The 11,426-nt window shown below is 40.0% G+C and overlaps 3 long non-coding RNA genes across 3 annotated transcripts; 1 reads left to right on the forward strand and 2 right to left on the reverse strand.

Moving 5' to 3' along the window:
- Window positions 1-58: 58 nt before the first annotated feature.
- On the forward strand, window positions 59-4,900 carry LOC112079468 (uncharacterized). Its single transcript, XR_002895953.2, has 3 exons — window positions 59-730; window positions 3,663-3,754; window positions 4,836-4,900. It is a non-coding gene; the product is annotated as an uncharacterized lncRNA (long non-coding RNA).
- Window positions 4,901-9,175: 4,275 nt separating this feature from the next.
- Window positions 9,176-11,043, reverse strand: LOC139027197 (uncharacterized). Its single transcript, XR_011479262.1, has 2 exons — window positions 10,422-11,043; window positions 9,176-10,383 (listed from the first exon to the last, which is right to left on the reverse strand). It is a non-coding gene; the product is annotated as an uncharacterized lncRNA (long non-coding RNA).
- Window positions 11,044-11,139: 96 nt separating this feature from the next.
- LOC112079469 (uncharacterized) lies at window positions 11,140-11,425 on the reverse strand. The gene is made up of 2 exons (XR_002895955.2): window positions 11,369-11,425; window positions 11,140-11,219 (listed from the first exon to the last, which is right to left on the reverse strand). It is a non-coding gene; the product is annotated as an uncharacterized lncRNA (long non-coding RNA).
- Window position 11,426: the final 1 nt, after the last annotated feature.

Below are 11,426 nucleotides of genomic sequence, written 5' to 3' on the forward strand. Positions count from 1 at the left end.
TGGTTCTGACGATGCCAAACACAGCCCGCCCCCCCCCCCCATCACATAGTATTTCTGTCCATTCACCACGTCATTCATTATCCTTCACAAAAGCATATTAATCACTTAATTAATTCCTGATAACCTGATGAAATTATTGTTCCATGCTTTCACACTAGAGATAACGAAAGGTGAGATACTGGAACACACACACACACACACACACACACACACACACACACACACACACGCGTGAGCGTACGTGCACACATCCATACTCATGCACCGGTCGCCTCCCCCTTTTGGGTTGAACGGTTTGTACGTTAGTGATTTCTTTCAGAAGCAGGATTCTGCTCGCGTTGATTGTTTTGCTGTAATGTTGTCCTACTCTGCTACTGTGTCTGGCTCATTTCCTACTCTGCTACTGTGTCTGGCTCATTTCCTACTCTGCTACTGTGTCTGGCTCATTGGGAAGACATCGCATAGCAGTTTTGTTATGAGTTTGGGTCAGAAAGCAAACTAGTTCTTGATTCATGAGACCCTTCTGGATGGTAGGGTTGCGATTGGCTCTGTGAGATCTCTGACGGTGCGTTCTGATTGGCTCTGTGAGATCTGACGGCGCGTTGTGATTGGCAGGGTGGCAGAGTCGACAGAGGAAGTGACCAAGCTGAGGCCGGTCAGACTGATCCGAGAGGACGGAATCATCCGACCTTACGACCAGGAGGACGCCAAGGGTTACGACCTATTCCAGGTTAGCAACCCACCTTAGAAGAACACTAAGAACAGCCATGGCTGGAGGTAGACTTGTCCAGGTTGGAGAAAAGGAGGTCACATAACAACTAGTTCTTTTTCCTTTTCAATTTCTGCACTTTTCTATTCTAAATTAGATATATTTTTTATTTTTCCTTATACAGTGTATTACATGTCCGTAACAACGACTGAGTCAATCTGAAAGTGTAATCTTGAAACCAATGAGTTTAATCTTTATTCTTTACAGAAATGAAACATCATGTCTTTCTCTTTGACACCGCTGGCCGGGAAGTGTCGGTTCTTCTTTTCCACTTCTAATTTCCTCCCTGTCCTTTTGTGTGTCTCTCGCTCTCTCGCTCTCTCTCTCTCTCTCTCGCTCTCTCCTTCATGCAGCATGATGAGGAATAGAAGGGGTGAGGTTGATTATGGGGTGTGTGTGTTCTCTACATGATGTAATTCACATTGCAGTAATCAATGGACAATTATCTAGTTCTATCAACGGCCAGTTGATGTGGAGTTAAAAATGTCTTGATCGTTGAAATGTTGACGCACACATAGGTGAAGCTCTATATCTGTGTCAAGGTTCAAACTCCTTTCTATATCTGGTTTGTAAATGTGTATAACTATGCTGATTTCATGACTCTTAATGCAGGTTTCTTGGCTAAACACTGAATTGTTTTGCCAAAAGGGGAAAAACATCTCCGTCCATACAATACCTCAGTCTTGTTTTTTAAGTCAGGTCTTTTCTATTAATTTTACCAAATAAAATCTTTTTTTGCAATTTTATTCATATTTACCAGAATTAGGAAATGAAACGATTTAGCCTGCTATATAATATATGCAGATGATTTTGTCCAGCCTTTATAAACTACCCTATATAACAAAACAAAAAAAATGATTGAAAATAATATTTTACTAAAGAAATGTAGTCATTTTGTTTTTTTTGGACTAGTAACGACACTTCAGCAGAAGTTTGCAATTATTTTATAAAAAGGTTCATAGCGTCACCTTGTAAATCATTGCTTTCGTATCTGTATATACAGTATTGCACTCATAACGATATATTGATGCTATACTCTTACGTTAGTTTGTGTATGAGTTACTATAACCGTATGCTAAATGATTTAGAAACTGGGTTATTGTTCAAAGAAGCAAATTAATGTTATATTTGATAGATACTTGTCTTTATTTTCCAACATATTCAACATAACTCCCTAGTTAGTCTGACTGCCTTAAACTATGTTAATGTATGCTAATGCGACGGGTAAATGGTTTATTTCTATTGGTCAATACGGTCACTATGTTCTATTGTGTGTGTGGTGATGTCACCTTCAACCTGAAATCTAATAAAAACTATATAAACATTCACTTAATTACATGTGGAAAATCCATTGCAATGATTTGCTCGTTTACGTTAATAAAGTTTGCTTAGAAAAGGGAAGTTTAGCTACAACATAATCGTGTTGTTATTATTAGATTACAAATGAAGACATGAGCTGTGTTCGAATACTCATACTAACCCCACTAACCGTACTATTTTGACTGAATTGAGTATGTAGTATGGATATAGTTAGTATGACAAAAGTTCCCGGAAGTCGTTAAAAAATTCGCCAAAAAACGAAGTGTACATGCAGTTTACACTATATCCGTGCTTTTAGGACCCATAATGCAATTCTTCAGAAAAATGGGCGTGGCTTCACAACGTTTTCAGTTTGAAGAAAAATGGCAGGAAAATATAGAGCCAAGGAGAGCAGAGACAAATTCATTGCTTTAACTAATTATGACAAATGTTAAGAAAATGTTGAGCAATTTAATAAAGTTTCAAATAAGTTACGTTACACGTTACGTTGGCTGACAATTTGTTAGCTACGCTGTCCTTACGAGCCGCATAGCATTACTGCAGTATGTACCGCATGTTAGCTAGTTACCCAACGTAGTTGGCTACCAATACATCTAACTACCCAACGTTTATTGACTTGACTATTCACATCACTCTTAGCTAAGTGGTATAGTCGTTGTGCGTTTCAATAAGACATTGTTATCTCTGGCTATCTATTCCCGATTTCTCGCGCAGAATAACTGATGAATTTACAAAACGCTCAACACCCGTTGAATATGGCCGTTGTCAATAAACGTCAGCAAAAAAAAAAAATCAATTTGTTACCAGGAGCAGTTAGTCATCAAGTCTCTGGATAATATGAAAAACAGCCTAACCGGCTCTGCTAGGCGAGTATAATGGGTGTTCTCTAAGTAGCTAGCCGACGTTAGCCAGTTAGCTTGGGTGCTTACATGGTCAGAGTGGGTGTTCTCTAAGTAGCTAGGCGACGTTAGCCAGTTAGCTTGGGTGCTTAATGGTCAGAGTGGGGTGTTCTCTAAGTAGCTAGCCGACGTTAGCCAGTTAGCTTGGGTGCTTAATGGTCAGAGTGGGGTGTTCTCTAAGTAGCTAGCCGACGTTAGCCAGTTAGCTTGGGTGCTTAATGGTCAGAGTGAGGTGCTCTCTAAGTAGCTAGCCGACGTTAGCCAGTTAGCTTGGGTGCTGACTGCCGTTGAACGCTCGGATCAACCTCGTGTGCACTCTGAACGCTCCCTAGACGGAAACGCTCTCAATTTTACAAACGGACAATCTGTCCACGCTCTGGATTTGACGAAGGCCCAGAGTGCACCAAGGCACACCCAGATTTTGAATTTACAAACACACCCCCGAAATCGTAAAAATGTTTAGCTAGTCATTTGTTAGGCTAACAAGCTAGCAAGAGGTTGCATAGCAACAGCATCAACTTCCGGGAAACGATACCGTTCAGTTTACAGTATACTAAAGCGAACTAGTAGTATATACTAGTTTTTAAGTATGTAGTATACAGTAAGTTAGTAATGGGTATTCGAACACAGCTAATGTATGTGTATGTTTCCACACATGGACACTGCTCCTTCAGAGGTCAGAGATCAAGCAGCTGGAAGGAGAGATCTTCAGACAACACTGTTTGTACCCTGGGCACAGGAAGACCAACGTTATAGTGACCAACAGGTACATTGTGGAAGACTTCAGTCCAACGTGACTCGTGCCTCAGGGTAGACATTTTTGTGTTTGTATTTGGGATACTGGTTGAGAAGGGCCGGGGCCACCTTTACCCTGAAAAGGTATTTTAACTAATTGTGCATTTAAAGGAAAGTATTCAGACCCCTTGACTTTTTTCCACGTTTTTGTTACTTTACAGCCTTATTCTAAAATGGATTTAAATAAATACAAATTCTCATTAATATAAACACAATACCCCATAATGACAAATTGAAAACAGGTTTTTAGACATTTTAGCAAATGTATTACAAATACCTTTATTTACATAAGTATTCAGACCCTTTGCTATGAGACTCGAAATTGAGCTCAGGTGCATCCTGTTTCCATTGATCATCCTTGAGATGTTTCTACAACTTGATTGGACTCCACCTGTGGTAAATGAAATTGATTGGACATGAAAGGCATACACCTCAAATCGGGTCCAATCAATTTAATTTACCACAGGTGGGTTTTTCAGTTTTTAATTTGTAATACATTAGCAACATTTTGTAAAAACCTTTTTTCGCTTTGTCATTGGGTATTGTGTCTAGATTGAGGGAAAAATTTCATTTAATCCATTTTAGAATAAGGCTGTAACGTAACAAAATGTGGGGGAAAAGGGAAAGGTGTCTGTGCAAAGCTGTCATCAAGGCAGAGGGTGGCTACTTTGAAGAATCTCAAATATATTTAGATTTAACACTTTTTTGGTTACTACATAATTCGATATGTGTTATTTCATAGTTTTGATGTCTTCACTAAAATTCTACAATGCATAAAATAGTAAAACATTTACTAGAAAGAGTAGGTGTCTCCAAACTTTTGACTGGTACGGTATGTAGATAGATAGATATATGGATAGATAGATATATACTACTATATAGAGTATATCTACAGTATCTATATATTCATTAAACACTCCTGCATTTATTGTGTATGAATTACCGTTACTGTCGATGAAGTACAATTATTSTAATATTGAGGTTGTCATGTATTTTTACCCGTTATCACGTCCTAACTCGTAGGCCCCGCGACATCTCCTCTTTTCCTACAGGAGAGTGATGTGTGTGAAGGAGGTGGATTTTGTGGGACACTTCAACAAAGAGTGGGAGTGTCTGTGAGAAGAGATGATACGCCTGGTTAAAAACACACGGTCTTTATGAGTCACACACACACAGCTACTGTTAACTGTAACACTGTCTACATCCTAAATGGAACCCTATTCCCTATGTAGTGCACTACATTTGACCAGGGCTCATGGGGAAATAGTGTGTGATTTGGGACGTAGGGTGTAAGACGTAACTGTACAGCCTGGTGACTTCCTCGTATCATACGATATAACCTAACTCAATTAGCTAGGTCGTTGACTTTCCTCCTGGTATCATATGATATAACCCAACTCAATTAGCTAGGTCGTTGGCTTTCCTCCTGGTATCATATGATATAACCTAACTCAATTAGCTAGGTCGTTGACTCTCCTCCTGGTACATATGAATTAACCTAACTCAATTAGCTAGGTCGTTGCTTTCCTCCTGGTATCATATGATATAAACCCAACTCAATTAGCTAGGTCGTTGGCTTTCCTCCTGGTATCATATGATATAACCTAACTCAATTAGCTAGGTCGTTGACTCTCCTCCTGGTATCATATGATATAACCTAACTCAATTAGCTAGGTCGTTGGCTTCCTCCTGGTATCATATGATATAACCTAACTCAATTAGCTAGGTCGTTGACTCTCCTCCTGGTATCATATGATTTAACCTCCTGGTATCATATGATATAACCTAACTCAATTAGTTAGGTCGTTGACTTTCCTCCTGGTATCATATTGATATAACCTAACTCAATTAGCTAAGGTCGTTGACTCTCCTCCTGTATCATATTGATATACCTCCTGGTATCATATGATATATAACCTCCTGGTATCATATGATATAACCTAAACTCAATAGCTAGGTCGTTGGCTCTCCTCCTGGTATCATATGAATAACCTAAATCAATTAGCTAGATCGTTGACTCTCCTCCTGGTATCATATGATATAACCTAACTCAATTAGCTAGGTCGTTGACTCTCCTCCTGGTATCATACGATATAACCTCCTGGTATCATATGATATAACCTAACTCAATTAGCTAGGTCGTTGACTCTCCTCCTGTATCATACGATATAACCTAACTCAATTAGCTAGGTCGTTGACTCTTCCTCCTGGTATCATATGATATAACCTCCTGGTATCATATTGATATAACCTAACTCAATTAGCTAGGTCGTTGGCTTTCCTCCTGGTATCATATGATATAACCTACTCAATTAGCTAGGTCGTTGACTCCCTCCTGGTATCATATGATATAACCTAACTCAATTAGCTAGGTCGTTGACTCTCCTCCTGGTATCATACGATATAACCTCCTGTATCATATGATATAACCTAACTCAATTAGCTAGGTCGTTGACTTTCCTCCTGGTATCATATGATATAACCTAACTCAATTAGCTAGGTCGTTGACTCTCCTCCTGGTACATATGATATACCAACTCAATTAGCTGGTCGTTGACTCTCCTCCTGGTATCATACGATATAACCTAACTCAATTAGCTAGGTCGTTGACTTTCCTCCTGGTATCATACGATATACCTAACTCAATTAGCTAGGTCGTTGACTCTCCTCCTGGTATCATATGATATAACCTCCTGGTATCATTATGATATAACCTAACTCAATTAGCTAGGTCGTTGGCTTTCCTCCTGGTATCATATGATATAACCTAACTCAATTAGCTAGGTCGTTGACTCTCCTCCTGGTATTCATTATATAACCTAACTCAATTAGCTAGGTCGTTGACTCTCCTCCTGGATCATACGATATAACTCCTGGTATCATATGAATAACCTAACTCAATTAGCAGGTCGTACTCTCCTCCTGGTATCATATGATATAACCTAACTCAATTAGCTAGGTCGTTGACTCTCCTCCTGTATCATACGATATAACCTCCTGTATCATATGATATAACCTAACTCAATTAGCTAGGTCGTTGACTCTCCTCCTGGTATCATACGATATAACCTCCTGGTATCATATGATATAACCTAACTCAATTAGCTAGGTCGTTGACTTTCCTCCTGGTATCATATGATATAACCTAGCTAGGTTGTTGACTCTCCTCCTGGTATCATATGATATAACCTAACTCAATTAGCTAGGTCGTTGACTTTCCTCCTGGTATCATACGATATAATCTAACTCAATTAGCTAGGTCGTTGACTTTCCTCCTGGTATCATACGATATAACCTAACTCAATTAGCTAGGTCGTTGACTTTCCTCCTGGTATCATATGATATAACCTAACTCAATAGCTAGGTCGTTGACTTTCCTCCTGGTATCATATGATATAACCTAACTCAATTAGCTAGGTCGTTGACTCTCCTCCTGGTATCATATGATATAACCTAACTCAATTAGCTAGGTCGTTGACTCTCTCCTGGTATCATACGATATAACCTCCCGGTATCATATGATATAACCTAACTCAATTAGCTAGGTCGTTGACTCTCCTCCTGGTATCATATGATATAACCTAGCTAGGTCGTTGACTCTCCTCCTGGTATCATAGATATAAACCTAACTCAATTAGCTAGGTCGTTGACTCTCCTCCTGGTATCATACGATATAACCTCCCGGTATCATATGATAAACCTAACTCAATTAGCTAGGTCGTTGACTCTCCTCCTGGTTCATATGATATTAACCTAGCTAGGTCATTGACTCTCCTCCTGGTATCATATGATATAACCTAACTCAATTAGCTAGGTCGTTGACTTCCTCCTGGTATCATACGATATAATCAACTCAATTAGCTAGGTCGTTGACTTTCCTCCTGGTATCATACGATATAACTCAACTCAATTAGCTAGGTCGTTGACTTTCCTCTGGTATCATATGATATAACCTAACTCAATTAGCTAGGTCGTTGACTTCCTCCTGGTATCATATGATATAACCTAACTCAATTAGCTAGGTCGTGACTCTCCTCCTGGTATCATATGATATAACCTAACTCAATAGCTAGGTCGTTGACTCTCCTCCTGGGTATCATACGATATAACCTCCCGGTATCATATGATATAACCTAACTCAATTAGCTAGGTCGTTGACTCTCTCCTGGTATCATATGATATAACCTAGCTAGGTCGTTGACTCTCCTCCTCTGGTATCATATGATATAACCTAACTCAATTAGGTAGGTCGTTGACTCTCCTCCTGGTATCATATGATATAACCTAGCTAGGTCGTTGACTGTCCTCCTGGTATCATATGATATACCTAACTCAATTAGCTAGGTCGTTGACTCTCCTCCTGTCATATGATAAACCTAACTCAATTAGCTAGGTCGTTGACTCTCCTCCTGGTATCATATGATATAACCTAGCTAGGTCGTTGACTCTCCTCCGGTATCATATGATATAACCTAACTCAATTAGCTAGGTCGTTGACTCCCTCCTGGTATCATATGATATAACCCAACTCAATTGGTAGGTCGTTGACTCTCCTCCTGGTATCATATGATATAACCTAACTCAATAGCTTAGGCGTTGACTCTCCTCCTGGTATCATATGATATAACCAACTCAATTAGGTAGGTCGTTGACCTCCTCCTGGTATCATATGATATAACCCAACTCAATTAGCTAGGTCGTTGACTTTCCTCCTGGTATCATATGATATAACCTAACTCAATTAGCTAGGTCGTTGACTTTCCTCCTGGTATCATATGATATAACCTAACTCAATTAGCTAGGTCGTTGACTTTCCTCCTGGTATCATACGATATAATCTAACTCAATTAGCTAGGTCGTTGACTTTCCTCCTGGTATCATACGATATAACCTAACTCAATTAGCTAGGTCGTTGACTTTCCTCCTGGTATCATATGATATAACCTAACTCAATTAGCAGGTCATTGACTTTCCTCCTGGTATCATATGATATAAACCTAACTCAATTAGCTAGGTCGTTGACTTTCCTCCTGGTATCATACGATATAACCTAACTCAATTAGCTAGGTCGTTGACTTTCCTCCTGGTATCATATGATATAACCCAACTCAATTAGCTAGGTCGTTGACCTCCTCCTGGTATCATATGATATAACCTAACTCAATTAGCTAGGTATATATGATAATAACCTAACTCAATTAGCTAGGTCGTTGACTTTCCTCCTGGTATCAATGATATAACCTAACTCAATAGCTAGTATCATATGATAACCTAACTCAATTAGCTAGGTCGTTGACTCTCCCTGGTATCATACGATATAACCTAACTCAATTAGCTAGGTCGTTGACTCTCCTCCTCTATTATAGATTAGCTAATATGCACAGAGACAATGTATATTTAAAAGATTTAATGTTTGTATTCGAGTATTTATTTGGTCCACCAAGGTTAGCAGGATAGATTAGGGCAGAATATGCTCATACATTGTTGGTTGTATAGATGACAGCAACATATATGAAATGTAATATTTAATTTAATTAGTTTTCAGTACACTGGTCATTAGTCTTCACTGGTCAACACAGCCTATACTGTAGATGCCTACAGTACATCACTTTACATAAACTTTACATAAACAGTTTTACAAAATTAACCCCCCCATTTCAAGATAATATCAATCTGTCAGTAAAATGATTGTTAATCAAAAGGGAAAATTGAAAGAGTTAAGTGCATATTTCCTCCAAACAAGAAACAATGAATAACTGACTTTTCAATACCATTGCCCAATATAATCAACTCTTGTTAGTATACAGCAGTCAGACAAACTTTCATTGACCCCTTAAATCAGAACATCTGTAAACACGACGAGAAAAGCAAAGACAAAACAAAAAACACATTGTATAGATCCTTCATCTCATTTCTATATATGTTTTTTTATTGATTCTGGAGTCATTGATTCTGGAGGGAATTGTGTAAACCAAAAACCACATTGATTTGTGGAGGGAATTGTGTAAACCAAAACCACATGATTGTGGAGGGAATTGTGTAAACCAAAAACCACATTGATTGTGGAGGGAATTGTGTTAAACCAAAAACCACATTGATTCTGGAGGAATTGTGTAAACCAAAAACCACATTGATCTTGGAGGGAATTGGTGTAAACCAAAAACCACATTGATTCTGGAGGGAATTGTGTAAACCAAAAACCACATTGATTCTGGAGGGAATGTGTAAACCAAAAAACCACATTGATTCTGGAGGGAATTGTGTAAACCAAAAACACATTGATTCTGGAGGGAATTGTGTAAACCAAAAACCACATTGATTCTGGAGGGAAATTGTGTAAACCAAAAAGCACAACATTCCTATCATTGATGCAGATATTATCAAAATTATTTCATAACAGTCAAATTATCAGATTTAATTTATTCTCCATAAGGCAGCAGTGACCATTAGTAAACAGGACTGTAAACACTAATGCACGGCTTTTCTTTAGTGCAAATGTGTGTTGGGCCGGGCAGTACTGTAGCAGTGTGTTGGCCGGGCAGTACAGTAGCAGGAACAGTGTTCCGGCTGATCAGTGGTGACATTCTGGGTGGTGGTGACCTACTGAGTAGCGATTACGTCAGGCTGGTAACCATGACATCATTCTGGGTAATCAGGACTTCATTCTGGGCAGCGGTGACACCATTCTGCGTATCATGACATCATGCTGGCAGCGGTGACTTCGTTCTGGGTAATCAGGACTTCATTCTGGGCAGCGGTGACATCATTCTGGGCAGCGGTGACATCGTTCTGGTCGGTGACGACATCAACACTTGTCTCCCGGTTTGAGAAAGCGCTGTGATTTCTGCTTCACCATCGCATGCTGTCTCTGGGCTGACTGAGCCTGCTCTATGGCCTCACACAGTTTCTACAGGAGGAGGAGGACGTTAGGTACTGGGGTCAGACAGACAGATGGAACCTGCTCTATGGCCTCACACAGTTTCTACAGGAGGAGGAGGAGAGGCTGTTAGGTACTGTGGGTCAGACAGACAGATGGAACCTGCTCTATGGCCTCACACAGTTTCTACAGGAGGAGGGGGCGTTAGGTACTGTGGGTCGCAGACAGACAGATGGAACCTGCTCTATGGCCTCACACAGTTTCTACAGGAGGAGGAGGGGCTGTTAGGTACTGTGGGTCAGACAGACAGATGGAACCTGCTCTATGGCCTCACACAGTTTCTACAGGAGGAGGAGGCGTTAGGTACTGTGGGTCCAACACACACACACCACACACACACACACACACACACACACACACACACACACACACACACCACACACACCACACACACACAAAAGGTGTATTATTGGGACCTGGCGGTTGCAGGGTACTTGAGGTGCAGCACTCTCATGGGTTCCCGTCCATCTCTCTTTTTGAACGTAAACTTGTTCTGCTCCTGCCGTCAAACAAAGATATCAGTCCATTACAAACTTAAGGAGATAAGGATGCAAGTAATAAGTGAGTGAGTGAGTGAATTTGAAATAGGTTCTGACTGGACCTAAGGATGCTATTTAATGCGTCAGGTAAAAATGTCTGAAGCCAGACCTTGCAGTAGATCATCAGGTCCCCTCCTTCCACGTACGGAGGCCTGGAGAAATGCTCT

The sequence above is a fragment of the Salvelinus sp. IW2-2015 genome, unplaced genomic scaffold (assembly GCF_002910315.2).
Source record: "Salvelinus sp. IW2-2015 unplaced genomic scaffold, ASM291031v2 Un_scaffold8101, whole genome shotgun sequence".
Classification (NCBI taxonomy): Eukaryota; Metazoa; Chordata; class Actinopteri; order Salmoniformes; family Salmonidae; genus Salvelinus; species Salvelinus sp. IW2-2015.